The sequence below is a fragment of the Aquarana catesbeiana genome, linkage group LG03 (genome assembly GCF_042186555.1).
Source record: "Aquarana catesbeiana isolate 2022-GZ linkage group LG03, ASM4218655v1, whole genome shotgun sequence".
Classification (NCBI taxonomy): Eukaryota; Metazoa; Chordata; class Amphibia; order Anura; family Ranidae; genus Aquarana; species Aquarana catesbeiana.
Genome location: NC_133326.1, coordinates 641,411,790 through 641,425,742, shown reverse-complemented (window position 1 = coordinate 641,425,742; position 13,953 = coordinate 641,411,790).

The window sequence follows — 13,953 nt, the reverse complement described above, 5'->3', positions numbered from 1 at the left end:
CAGCATGACCAATTCTCTCACATGTCTTTGCTCCGTGAGATCCATGAGAATAACCCTGTGGATTTCAGGAATTTTCTCTGGATGACGGACCCCGTTTTTGATTGTTTTTTGGCTTTGCTGACCCCTTATATCAGCAGGCAGGATACCAGCATGAGGCAAGCCATCACTGCGGAGCAGAGGCTAGTCGCCACGTTGCAGTACTTGGCGACGGGGAGAAGCCTGCAGGACCTTAATTTCTCGACAGGCATCTCCCCCAAGGCTCTGGGGATCATTATCCCAGAGACCTGTTCTGCCATCATCCAGGTCCTGCAGAAGGACTATATTAAGGTAAGAATTTTATCCTTTAATATCACATTTTATTGTATTTAATGTTTGCTAATGTAATGTATTTCTTTACTCAAACACTAATTACCATGATTGCAATATAGTGTGAATGTTCCCTTTGTCCTCATGCATGCTGTAATTTTTTAATGCTCTTTTTTTGTCCTGCATGCATATTTGCCTTCACTAACCTCCCCAGCATGCTATGCTGGGCCCATATCCACCTAGTCTAGTCACTTAACAATGTATTTTGTCAGCCCCATTGTAGTGCTTTACACTAAAATGTCTCCAAATGGTCTGTGTGTCCTTAAATTGATTTAGAATCCCCTCCCTCCCTAAAATGTCTCCAAATGGTCTGTGTGTCCTTAAATCGATTTAGAACCCCCCCTAAAATGTATCAATGGGCCATCAGAGGGGGTGATGAATCTGATAAGTGGGCCTTATATTTTAGGCTTTAAATAATACTTACAATTAATGTTATACTGATGCTGGGTAATAATGATTTTTGTGTAATGTGCTTGCAATGTTATGTGCAAAAGTACTTATATTTTTTTTTCTTGTTTGACTCCCCAGTTTCCTTCAACGCCACAGGAATGGCAGACTGTGGCATCCCATTTTGCCACCCGTTGGGACTTTCCCAACTGTGAAGGGGCTATATATGGGAAACACATCCACATCGTGCCACCACCCCATTCGGGGTCATACTATTTTAATTATAAGGGGTTTCATAGTATTGTCTTAATGGCGGTGGTGTCGGCACAATATGAATTTCTGTATGTGGACATGGGGAAGAATGGCCGGATGTCGGATGGAGGAGTCTTCGCCTAGACGGAGTTCTACCAGCTTCTCCAGAGTGGTGGCCTGGGATTGCCACCTGATGCGGATAACGTGGAAGGACTCCCCTTTTTCTTCATTGCAGATGAAGCCTTTGGTCTGGGCGAGCACATGATGAGGCCATTCCCCCAAAGGACCCTCACCCCGGAGAGGAGGGTTTTTAACTACCGGCTGGCCAGAGCGAGAAGAGTTGTGGAGAATGCCTTCGGGATACTGGCCAGCCGGTTCCACCTGTTTCAGACAGCTATCCACATGGCGGACTACAAACTAAATCACCTTGTCCTAGCGTGCTGCAGCATCCTGCACAATTATTTACACAAACATTCAAGCAGTTATCTTGCATCACTTGGGCCTGAGGCCGGACTTATAGAGAATCCTCTGACGGGCCTGGATACTGGCTATACTGGCTTGGCCCCCCAAAGCGCCCGTCAAGTTCGGGATAAATATGTGGATTTTTTTTACGGGTAGGGGGGCCATTGCAATGCCAGACAATCTATAAATTTAAATGATACAGTGATTAATTTATATATCGGCAACTTACAATTGCCGTCAGTCTTTTTATATACACACTTAGAAACATTTATAGTCAAACTGACACTCTGGCAGATACGTGGCGCCGGAGCCGAGCAGAGCCGAAAGTCGCCGATCGCAGCGGTTCAGAAATGCAGGGAAAGCCCCGAGAACACTTTGGCTGACCTCAGCAAATCTTGGGTAGGAAGTCTTTCCGAGGTTAGCCGAAGTGTTCTCGGGGCTTTTCGGCCGTTTCCGAGGCTCTCCGGCACCCCCGCCTCTAGCCGCATGCGGTATTGCATCCCATTGAAGTCAATGCAGAACAAATTAATTTTGTTTCCATTGACTTCAATGGGAAACCTCGCTTTGATATGCGAGTACTTTGGAATATGAGAATACTCCTGTAAGGAATTATGCTCGTAATCTGAGGTTCCACTGTATGGCCATTTTTGGGCATTCGCTGCAGGCGTGGGCTCCTCCATTCCTCAGAGGGCGTTTCTAAGGTGGCTCCTTGCAAGTCTCTTGGGATGGGCTCTTCTCTCTTGGGGAGGTGGGGGCGGCCTCTGAACCCTCCAGAGTTTTCAACGGCTCTTATCATTACTGGTTACAAGAACACTCATTCCACTCTTGAGCGGTAAATATACCACTATGGCTTATTTAATGTGATGTATGATGACATGCTTCTTTAATTCTGAATATATGTAATATTTTTTAGAGCCAATTGTCCCCCTGAAGAGACCGCACATAGGTCAAAATGCGTCGGGGCTCACACACCATTAAGCATTATGTAATGTAACAATGTGCACAATTGTGTTTGTCTACTGTATTGTGGAATATGTATTGTGTCATTGGACCAGATTTTACATTGTATATATTGCATTTAACTATACCATGATATTGGCCAACCCTTAAATAAACAACTCTCTAAATATTACTTAATTTTTTCGACCCTGTTATATTGCTGTTTTAAAACCCGCCCCATTGGGGAAACCTTTCCATATTATCTGTTTTCGGGGTGTGCAGCTTTTTCATCTCTCTTATATGTGTCTTTTATTGTATTACCTTCCCTAACCTTCTCTCCTCCAGAGAGGAAATCCCTGGTTTCAAATTTAGTAGCCTTTTACTAGATCCCACCTGTATCCAGCAATGTCCTCCCTGAATATATTGACATTTAATGTACAAGGTCTCAACTCTCCCCCCGAAACACACTAAAGCTTTTAACTTTTTTTCCAAATTATCGGCACATGTGGTTTGCCTACAAGAGACACTTTATCTCACAATCTTCACCAAAATTTTTTAGTCGCAAATACCCCCAAGTTTATTCGGCTTCGGCCAATGCAAAAAAAAGAAGAGCCAAAATTGCTTTCCACCGTACAACACCGTTCACCCCTGAAAAAGAACTTAAAGACCCCAAGGGTAGATACCTGATCTTATCTGGACTACTATTAGATAGTGAAGTTGCGATCGTCTCCTATTATGCTCCTAAGAAAAACCCACTGTTATTTCTTTCCCATCTTTTTTTCGGTTGTTGAATCACATAAACAAGGTACTCTAATTGGTGGTGACTCAAACCAAATAGTATACCCCTTCCTTGACAAATCCCCAACACCAACTGCCACACCTAAACATTCCTACCAGCGACTCATAAGCCAATACTCTCTTCTTGATACCTGGCGAGAACATAATCCTGCAAAGCGACAATACACTCATTATTCCCATCCTCAAACCATTTTTCCGCATAGACCATCTTTTTGTTTCTGTTAGTACCTCAGCACTCATTCTAGACTCAAATATTATACCATGAACCTGGTCAGACCATAATGCAGTTATAACAACTCTTTCCTCCTTGGTTCCAAGACCCAATCATCATACTTGGTACATTAATGATAGTCTGTTGGCAAATTCTACATTTCAACAAGAATTAGAGAAAGCCAAAAAAGATTATCTTATCCACAACAATGCTACTGATATAGACCCCTAGACCCATTGGGAAGCTCTCAAAACTTATATCAGAGGGGTTTGTATCAGTCAAGCATCTCATCACCGTAAGAAAAAACAACTTCATAAACGCCTAAAAAAAGCATTTTATAAAGCTTCAGAAATTTTTCAGACCACACCCTCTCCGTCAAATAAACTTGTTTATGATAAAACATGCCTGATAAAACATGACTCTATCCTTAATTAATGGGGATTTGGACCACATTTCCTGTATGCTTTTATCTTATCTGTGAAAGTCAGGTGTCATGGATTTCTGAAAGGTAGTAGGCACACAGCAGAATCCAGCGGGGAATGGTTAGACACAGAAATGAGGGCTTAGCCATTGACTTTTGAAAAAAAGTCAACATTTGCATATCAAAAACAACGCTGTTTAGTTTGAACATTTTGGAGAAAGAAGGGGTGCTTCTAAAATAGCCGATGGAGCAGATTATGAAGGTATAATTACCTATTTGGGGAAGGAAAATTCACTTTAAATTGATAGGATGAATGTCTTTAAGTTGTATACAGTCAGTTAGCACTTAGGAAACATCTGTGCAGTTTGCCTCATAAATGTCTTAATAGAGCAGGTATCGTGCAGCTTCATATAACAGCCGACAAGCAAATGATTGACCACCTTTCCTGCTTCTCTGTTACTGCTTCCTTCCTATAGGTTGCGTTACATGGCAGCTTTTCCTGAATGTGTTTTTTTAATTGAGAATTGCCTCTTTCTACTAATTCCACACTGAGCTGATATCTGCACGTCATCTTAGGATGGCAGTCAGTGGGAAATGCTGTGATCGTCACACATGCAGCATAGTCTTGGAGGACAGCCTTTTAGCGGACAGGATAGCATTCATGAAATGATAATAAGGGAAGCTCCCTTGACATCCCCTTTCACTATTACTCCCTCCTAATGTCTTTTACACAGGATAAAGCTGTAAACACTCAATAAATCAAAAAGAATGGTGCGCGATCTCCTTAAATCATACTCATAATCTATAGTGAACACGTGTGTAAAAAATTATTTGTGTAAAAAAAACCTTCTCACAGTGTATATAACAAAGCAAGTCACCCTGCAATGGATAAGCCTCGATCTTAATAAATTAAAAATTAAAATTCACGTGTGAACAATAAATATTTAATAAATCCAGTTATTATTTATTATTAGTTTTTTATTATTAGTTATTATTAAAAAAAGTTATTATACAATCCATAAATGTGCAAAAAACGGTATCTCACATCTGATGTGAACATATGTATGCAAAATCAGTATTACATACATCATACAAAATAAAAAAAATCTTCAGTCCCTAAAATTTCATAAATTAGGCAACATAAAGTGCTCAGTCATTCAATCCCAGAGGATGCCTTACATGGAGAAACACAGGGCTGTTCGGATGACTCAGTGGCCGTGGCTTCACATAGCTGTCTGCAAAATACATCTTATATTGTAACTCATGTAAGTGCAGTATTTATCTAAATAAACAAATGACACCATTATAGTTGCGCTATGAGATCCTTTCTCCCTTTATGTCTGTCATATACGAGTGTCAGTGTTTAAGCTGCGAGTGCCAACAGGGGGTTAGCAGATGCCAGAGACTGGGCTGTCTATTAAAACTGCAGGGGTCAAAAATCTGAACGCCAACTCCTGGCTGGGCGCTTCGGCTCCTTGGACATACACTAGCACATCTCTATATAGTGATCTCTATCATTTGAGATCAGTGTGGTCCAGTAAGAGGCCATTTTTCCTCACGGGCACGACTTAGGGCTGAAGCTTTTTTCTTTTTGTATGATTTATGTAATACTGAATTTGGATAAATATCTACTTGCTACCTGTAGGACGTCCATGGAAGTTTCAGTAGTTATACCGGGGTGATGCCTGCACCTACAGGCCTCATCCCAGTATGGATCTTTTCAGCCGACAATTCCCTTTGTAGCAGAAGTGATTCAAGTGGCTAATTAGCCACTCAATCACTTCTGTGGGTGGCAGAAGGGGGTTCCACTGCACTGAACAGAGAGAGAGAAGAACTGACGTTGTTCCTCTCTCTCTGTAACTCTGGACACCCGGAGCGACGAGTAGTTTGTCACTTCTGGTTTCGCCTCTTTTTGTTTACCTGGCCGCTAGCGGCCAGGAAAGCAGCTGATCAGACCACTGTTGTTTGATTGGCTGCATGGAAGGCCAGAGGAGAGATTTGAAGATTTGACCCCATATCTCTTCATAAAGAGGACATGTCATGGCCCATGCTGTCACAAAGGATGTTGTTGGTCCCTTGTGATATCAGTAAAGTTTGTATAAAATTTTGTATAAAAAAAAATAATAATAATAAAAAAAAAAAATGTAACATTCCCCCGCCCACTGTTCTTATGCATAAATGCAAACGCATAAATTACTCCCACACACATATTTAAATGGTGATCACACCACACATGTGAGGTATTGTCATGAACATCAAAACAAGAGCAATAATTCTAGCACCAGACCTCCTGTGCAACTCTAAACTGGTGGTAACCTGTAAAGGCATTTAAAGCGTCTCCTATGGAGAATTTTAAGTACCGTAGTTTGCCGCCATTCCACGGGCAGAGGCAAATTTTAAAGCATGACGTTTTAGGTATCTATTTACTCAGCGTAACATTATCTTTCACATTATACAAAAAAATTGGGCAAACTTTACTGTTTTTTTTTTTTTCAAGTGTATTTTTTTCAAAAAATTGTATTTGAAAAACTGCTGCACAAAAATACCGTGCAACATAAAAAAAATTGCAATACCCACCATTTTATTCTATTGGGCCTCTGCTAAAAAAAAATATATAATTTTTGAGGGATTCTACGTCATTTTCTAGCAGAAAAAAGTAAATTTTTACATGTAGGAGCGAAGTGTCAAAATTGGCCCCGATACAAAGTGGATATATTTACAGATGTGAGATACCCGTTTTGTTGCACATTTATGGATTGTATAATGAGTTTGGATTTATGAAATATTTATTGCTCACACGTGAATTTAAATTTTTTATTTATTAATGTAGCAAGGCCCAGGCCTCCTCTAGTTTAATGAGAACCTCTGCTGACATCCTTTAGTACAGAGTGGGTTGTGAGGCATAGTGGGTATAATGCAAGTTAGATTCATGGCTCCAGACACTTCTTGAATGCAAATAGATTTTATTTCTCTTAAACATAACTTTGCAAGAGAAGGTTAAGGCCAGAACATTCTTAAGCAGTTGCAATGTTAATTGGTAGACTCCAAGACTTCTATAGGTGGACAGCCATGTAGGGAAAGGCATCCAGCAAGACTCTTCGTAGAACAATGCCAGCTAGAACTAGATTGTGAAAGAGAGAAAAACGTTGTCAGGTTTGTACAGCTGTCTGTGTGCCCATTGGTGAGATCCGATCTCACCTTCTATTTTAAAACCTGTTGTCATCGAGCTAGAAAGTGAAAGGAAATCTATTAGCCATTCCCAACCAGGGTTCATAGAACCTTATGCCGCGTACACACGGTCGGACTTTCCGGCATACTTGGTCCGGCGGACCAGAGTGTGCCGGACAATCCGCCCGTGTGTAGGCACCGGCGGACTTTTCCGGCGGACTTTTTCCCAAAAGCCCGCCGGACCTAGATTTGAAGAAAGTTCTAAATCTTTCCGCCGGACTCAGTTTCGGGCGGAAAGTCCGCTCGTGTGTGTGCTGGTCCGACGGAAAGCCCGCTCGTGTGTAGGCTGGTCCGACGGACCAGATACGACGCGAGGGCAGGGTATTGCATCTCGCGCTCTCTGCAATAGGAAAAACACATTTTCCTATTGCGGCGAGCGCGGGGCATACCAGGCCCTTAGGTCTGGTATGGATTATAAAGGGAAGCCCCTACGCCGAAAAAAACGGCGTGGGGTCCCCCCTAAAATCCATACCAGACCCCGATCCGAGCACGCAGCCTGGCCGGTCAGGAAAGGGGGTGGGGACGAGCGAGCGCCCCCCCCCCTCCTGAACCGTACCAGGCCGCATGCCCTCAACATGGGGGTGGGTGCTTTGGGGGAGGGGGGCGCCCTGCGCCCCCCCCCCCAAAGCACCTTGTCCCCATGTTGATGAGGACAAGGGCCTCTTCCCGACAACCCTGGCCGTTGGTTGTCGGGGTCTGCGGGCGGGGGCTTATCGGAATCTGGGAGCCCCCTTTAATAAGGGGGCCCCCAGATCCCGGCCCCCCACCCTATGTAAATGAGTATGGGGTACATGGTACCCCTACCCATTTACCTAGGAAAAAAGTGTAAGTAATAAAACACACTACACAGGTTTTTAAAATATTTTATTAAACAGCTCCGGGGGGGGGGATCTTCCTCCGGCTTCGGGGGTCTTCTTCCGGCTTCGGGGGTCCCTCCGCTTCATCTTCTCCCGGCGTCCGGTTGGTTCTTCTCCGCTCTCTTCTCCCGGTGTTCCTGTTCTTCGGCCGGCTCCTCTGCTGTCTTCAATTAGCTCTCTTGCCAGCAGAGGTCCGGACTTCTGGGCTTCTGGGCTTCTGGGCTTCTCTTCCCCAGATGTTGACACGACGCTCTCTCCTGCTGGACTGCTCTCCGAGGGCTGCGTTGTGACTTATATAGGCGGAGACCCCGCCCCCTTTTGATGTCACAGTCCCTGGGCATGCTGGGACTGTGACGTTTTAGGGGGCGTGGTCAACATCACCCAGTGACCACGCCCCCTAAAACGTCACAGTCCCAGCATGCCCAGGGACTGTGACATCAAAAGGGGGCGGGGTCTCCGCCTATATAAGTCACAACGCAGCCCTCGGAGAGCAGTCCAGCAGGAGAGAGCGTCGTGTCAACATCTGGGGAAGAGAAGCCCAGAAGCCCAGAAGCCCAGAAGTCCGGACCTCTGCTGGCAAGAGAGCTAATTGAAGACAGCAGAGGAGCCGGCCGAAGAACAGGAACACCGGGAGAAGAGAGCGGAGAAGAACCAACCGGACGCCGGGAGAAGATGAAGCGGAGGGACCCCCGAAGCCGGAAGAAGACCCCCGAAGCCGGAGGAAGATCCCCCCCCGGAGCTGTTTAATAAAATATTTTAAAAACCTGTGTAGTGTGTTTTATTACTTACACTTTTTTCCTAGGTAAATGGGTAGGGGTACCATGTACCCCATACTCATTTACATAGGGTGGGGGGCCGGGATCTGGGGGCCCCCTTATTAAAGGGGGCTCCCAGATTCCGATAAGCCCCCGCCCGCAGACCCCGACAACCAACGGCCAGGGTTGTCGGGAAGAGGCCCTTGTCCTCATCAACATGGGGACAAGGTGCTTTGGGGGGGGGGGAGCAGGGCGCCCCCCTCCCCCAAAGCACCCACCCCCATGTTGAGGGCATGCGGCCTGGTACGGTTCAGGAGGGGGGGGGGGCGCTCGCTCGTCCCCACCCCCTTTCCTGACCGGCCAGGCTGCGTGCTCGGATCGGGGTCTGGTATGGATTTTAGGGGGACCCCACGCCGTTTTTTCGGCGTAGCGGGGTTCCCCTTTATAATCCATACCAGACCTAAGGGCCTGGTATGCCCCGCGACGGGGCTAGTAAGGTGTCAATCTCGCCGATAAAAGCGGCAAGATTGACATCCTTTTCTAGTCCCGTCGCACCTGAGTCACGTTCAAAATGAACGGACTTGTCCGTGTGTGGGCAAGTCCGTTCATTCTGAAAGTCCGCCGGAACTCCGGCGAAAGTCCGTCGGAAAGACGGGCGGACTTAGCCCGCCGGAAAGTCCCGGCGTGTGTGGGCAAGTCCGTCCGTTTTAAAGTCCGGCGCACCTGGCGGACAAAGTCCGTCGGAAAGTGTGCCGGACCAAGTAGGATAGAAAGTCCGCTCGTGTGTACGCGGCATTAGGGTTCCTTTAAAGGTTGTTAGGGGTTCCTAGAGCTGTGGCTGGTTGTGGTTGAATTTCTATCTGATGGTACCTGCATAATTCTGGGTCTGATGCCCCTTGGCAGTGCCAACACTATGACACCAATAATCTGATATTTTCAGCTGTCTGTAAGGATGGCATTGTTCCCACTGACTACAAATGAATTCTTTTTCACAGGGGTTTCCCTGGAGAATAAAGGTTGAGATAGGCTGGAGTAGAGAATTGTTAAAGTTCACCTTCAGAACATGTTAGCTGTGTCCCAGGCAGGCAGGAGAAGATCTCCACCAGTATCTTCTGTGGTGGCAGCAGCTGCAGCATAGAGCGAGGAGCCTCCCCCACCCTGACCTCCTCCTCCGCACCCCCGTCCCGATCCACTGCGTGCAGCTAGGTGTACACCGCCATCCCTAAACTGAAGCCTGCACACACTCAGGTTCCACCCACCAATCCACCCTACATTGCATCCTTGAATCCACTCTGACAGCGGGACATGCCCTCCACCCCGTCTGCCTACTGCGCTCTCTGTGCTCTCTCTGTGACAGCAGCCTACTAAACAGCAGGCAAACTAAAATTTCCACATGGATTTCAGTATCTTGAGCATTATCACTATTATCACTTGATTGGGACTATTATTTAACGCGACTATAGTGTTACCATATTATGCTATGTTATCTGCTTATTTACTAATGTGCAGCACCTAGTGCGATGGGCTATTTAAGCTGCACTAGTTCCTTGTGTCGAAGTCGTTTGGCCTCTTACGTTCCTGAAATATCTGTGTATCTGTTCCTGTATTGCCATTTTGTTGCTGACCCGATCTGCTCCTGACTTTGCCTGAACTCAGCCTGCACCAACTCCTGGCTTGCCTCTGGACTACAGTTTTGCCTTACCCTTCTGTTCATCTGCCTTGTTGTTACCGATCCTGGCCTGACTTCTGACTACTCTTCTGCCTGCTGCCTTCTGTCTGTGTCTGATCTGCCTAATAGTTACTGACCTGGACTGTCTGACCTTGGCTCTTCTTCCTGCACCCGATTCAGCCATAGCTGTGCTTAACATCTGTTCCTGCTTTTCTGCCTGTGTGCGACCAGCCAGCTGCTCTTGCATATCCGGATGCTGCCACACATCCGCATCCTCCAGCAGAAGTCTTATCAGGCACTCGTGCCACTCTGTGCTCTGGCATTCCTGTTACTCTACCAGGGCTCCTGAGCCAGAGCTGTAAGAGAGGCCTTCCGCTACACTTTGGGCTCCATCACCAGGTACATTAGAGCCCACAATAATGGTCACTGCCATTGAAGGGAGATTCACCCAAATCTAGCTGGCTGGACACACACAGGCAGATATAAATCCTGCATACATTCTGGTGCACCAAAGCTGGCCATATATGGGTCAAAATTCAGCCTATTCAGCAGGAACCGGCTGAATTTCAATTAATATGTGGGTGCTCCCATTCATGAGAAGTCGATCTAACGTTTCATGAAGGGGTTGTTGGTATATGTTTACTTGTCCAGTATGTAAGCAGGTGTTTCAAGAAAGGTTATTGTTTTATTTAATTTTCCGTTTTTTTAATTATGTTGTGGCTGTATTGGCTGATACATTTTTGGTTAATGTTGTCCTGCTGAGCTGGTGCCTCCTGAGAGTCAAGGGTTAACACTGCTGGCCAAGTTTCCCAGGGCTTTTTGGGTGGTACCGCCCTCTGCTGGGGCAAATGTATAAAAGAGGGACCCGGCTCTAGTTGGAGGTGGTCACTTCATGTATGGGAAGGGAATCCGAGTATTACTGAACATGTGATTACTACTGTGCTATTAGATTAACCCTTAGCGGAAGCCCAGTTGGGGTTCCAGGACATTTACTTATGGACTTGATACTCTAAGGCATCGGTTCTCAACCTGGGGGTCGCGACCCCCTGGGGGGTCGATTGCCGATTCTCCAGGGGGTCGCGGATGCTGGCCGAGATGCTGCCTGAGATGCTGGCCGAGACGGACCCGAAGTTACTGCCGGAGTCCGTCCGTCTCGGCCAGCGAGATGTCACTTCCTGCACAGGAGAGACTGCACGGAAGTGACGTTCCGTCGCCGCCATCTTGGTACTCTCGTCCACAGTAATGCTTAGACTTAGAAGTCGGCAAGCGGACATCTTGTTACACCCACCGAAGTCCGCTTGCTGTGGATGAGTGTACCAAGAGGGAGGCAACGACACACCTGAAGAAGAACACCTGTGTCACTGTGACATCTGGTAAGTCAGACACACAGGAGAAGCTGACAAGATAACATTTTTTTCATTATGTTACTTAACATTTATATATATATAAACGTATATATATATATATATATATATATATATATATATATATATATATATATATATATATATATATATATATATATATATAAATGTCCCAGTTGGTTCCTCAAAAGTGTTTATTCCGTGCCAGTGCTAGATACATGTTTGGGTGCTATACACTTTGTGTATCTAGCACTGGCACGGAATAACCACTTTTGAGGAACCAACCGGGACGTTTATATATAAATAAGTGGTGGGGGCGCAAACAAACTGAAAAAATCTGAAAATAAAAACCCCCATTAAAACGCTGCAACTGTGCCTTTAAATGCAGCCACTGTGCCCATCAATTGTCGCCACTGTGCCATCAAACGCAGCCACTGTGCCCTTTAATTGTTGCCACTGTGCCAAACACAGCCACTGTGCCCATCAATTGTCGCCACTGTGCCAGCAAACGTCGCCACTGTGCAGCCACTGTGCCCATTGTCGCCACTGTGCCATCAATTGTCGCCACTGTGCCAGCAAACATCGCCACTGTGCAGCCACTGTGCCCATCAATTGTCGCCACTGTGCCCATCAATTGTCGCCACTGTGCCAGCAAACGCCGCCACTGTGCCATCAAATGCAGCCACTGTACTCATCAATTGTCGCCACTGTGCCAGCAAACGCAGCCACTGTGCCCATCAATTGTCGCCACTGTGCCCATCAATTGTCGCCACTGTGCCAGCAAACGCCGCCACTGTGCCATCAAATGCAGCCACTGTGCCCATCAATTGTCGCTACTGTGCCAGCAAACGTCGCCACTGTGCAGCCACTGTGCCCATCAATTGTCGCCACTGGGCCCATCAATTGTCGCCACTCTGCCAGCAAACGCCGCCACTGTGCCATCAAATGCAGCCACTGTGCTCATCAATTGTCGCCACTGTGCCATTAAACGCAGGAACTGTGCCCTTTAATTGTTGCCACTGTGCCAAACGCAGCCACTGTGCCCATCAATTGTCGCCACTGTGCCAGCAAACGTTGCCGCTGTGCAGCCACTGTGCCCATCAATTGTCGCCACTGTGCCATCAAACACAGCCACTGTGCCCATCAATTGTCACCACTGCCAGCAACACCGCCACTGTGCCATCAAATGCAGCCATTGTGCCCATCAATTGTCACCACTGCCAGCAACACCGCCACTGTGCCATCAAATGCAGCCATTGTGCCCATCAATTGTCACCACTGTGCCAGCAAACGCCGCCACTGTGCCATCAAATGCAGCCACTGTGCTCGTCAATTGTCACCACTGTGCCATCAAACGCAGCCACTGTGCCATCAAACGCAGCCACTGTGCCATCAAATGCAGCCACTGTGCCCTTTAATTGTTGCCACTGTGCCAAACGCAACCACTGTGCCCATAAATTGTCGCCACTGTGCCAGCAAACGTCGCCACCTGTGCCAGCAAACGCAGCCACTGTGCCCTTTAATTGTTGCCACTGTGCCAAACGCAGCCACTGTGCCCATCAATTGTCGCCACTGTGCCAGCAAACGTCCCACTGTGCAGCCACTGTGCCCATCAATTGTCAGCACTGTGCCAGCAAACGCCGCCACTGTGCCAGCAAACGCGACCAACGAAAATAATTTTACTGTTAGGGGTCCCCACAACTTGGGAAATTTTATCAAGGGGTCACGGCACTAGATAGGTTGAGAACCACTGCTCTAAGGACTCTTTCTGCTATTTACAAGGTATGACTACCTGTGCAGTGGGCACCAAGGGACAATGAGGAAGCACATGTATTAGTAATGGATGTGTGTGAACAAGCTTTAATGTTTATTTATATTTAAACAACTTTTACAAAAAGAACTTTGTTGTTACATATCCTTAAAATGTATTTATAAACGTAGTGCTACAACACACCTGCCTCCTTCCCACAAATGCTACTATGACCCACACTTATTTGTGCAAAACAAAATACTTAAAACCGTATAAAAAACATAAATGCCCATACTATAATACACCTTCCTCTTATTTAACCACTTGCCGACCAGACGCCGTCATTATACTGCGGCAGGTTGGCTCATTCCTATGAATCGCCGTCATTGTACGTCGGCTCCAAAACTCTATTTTTTGGGTGTGCGCGTCCACTGGCCAGCGGGGGAGCCAATCAGCGGGTGGGGCAAACTCGATGTCCGCCGGCCACCCGCGAT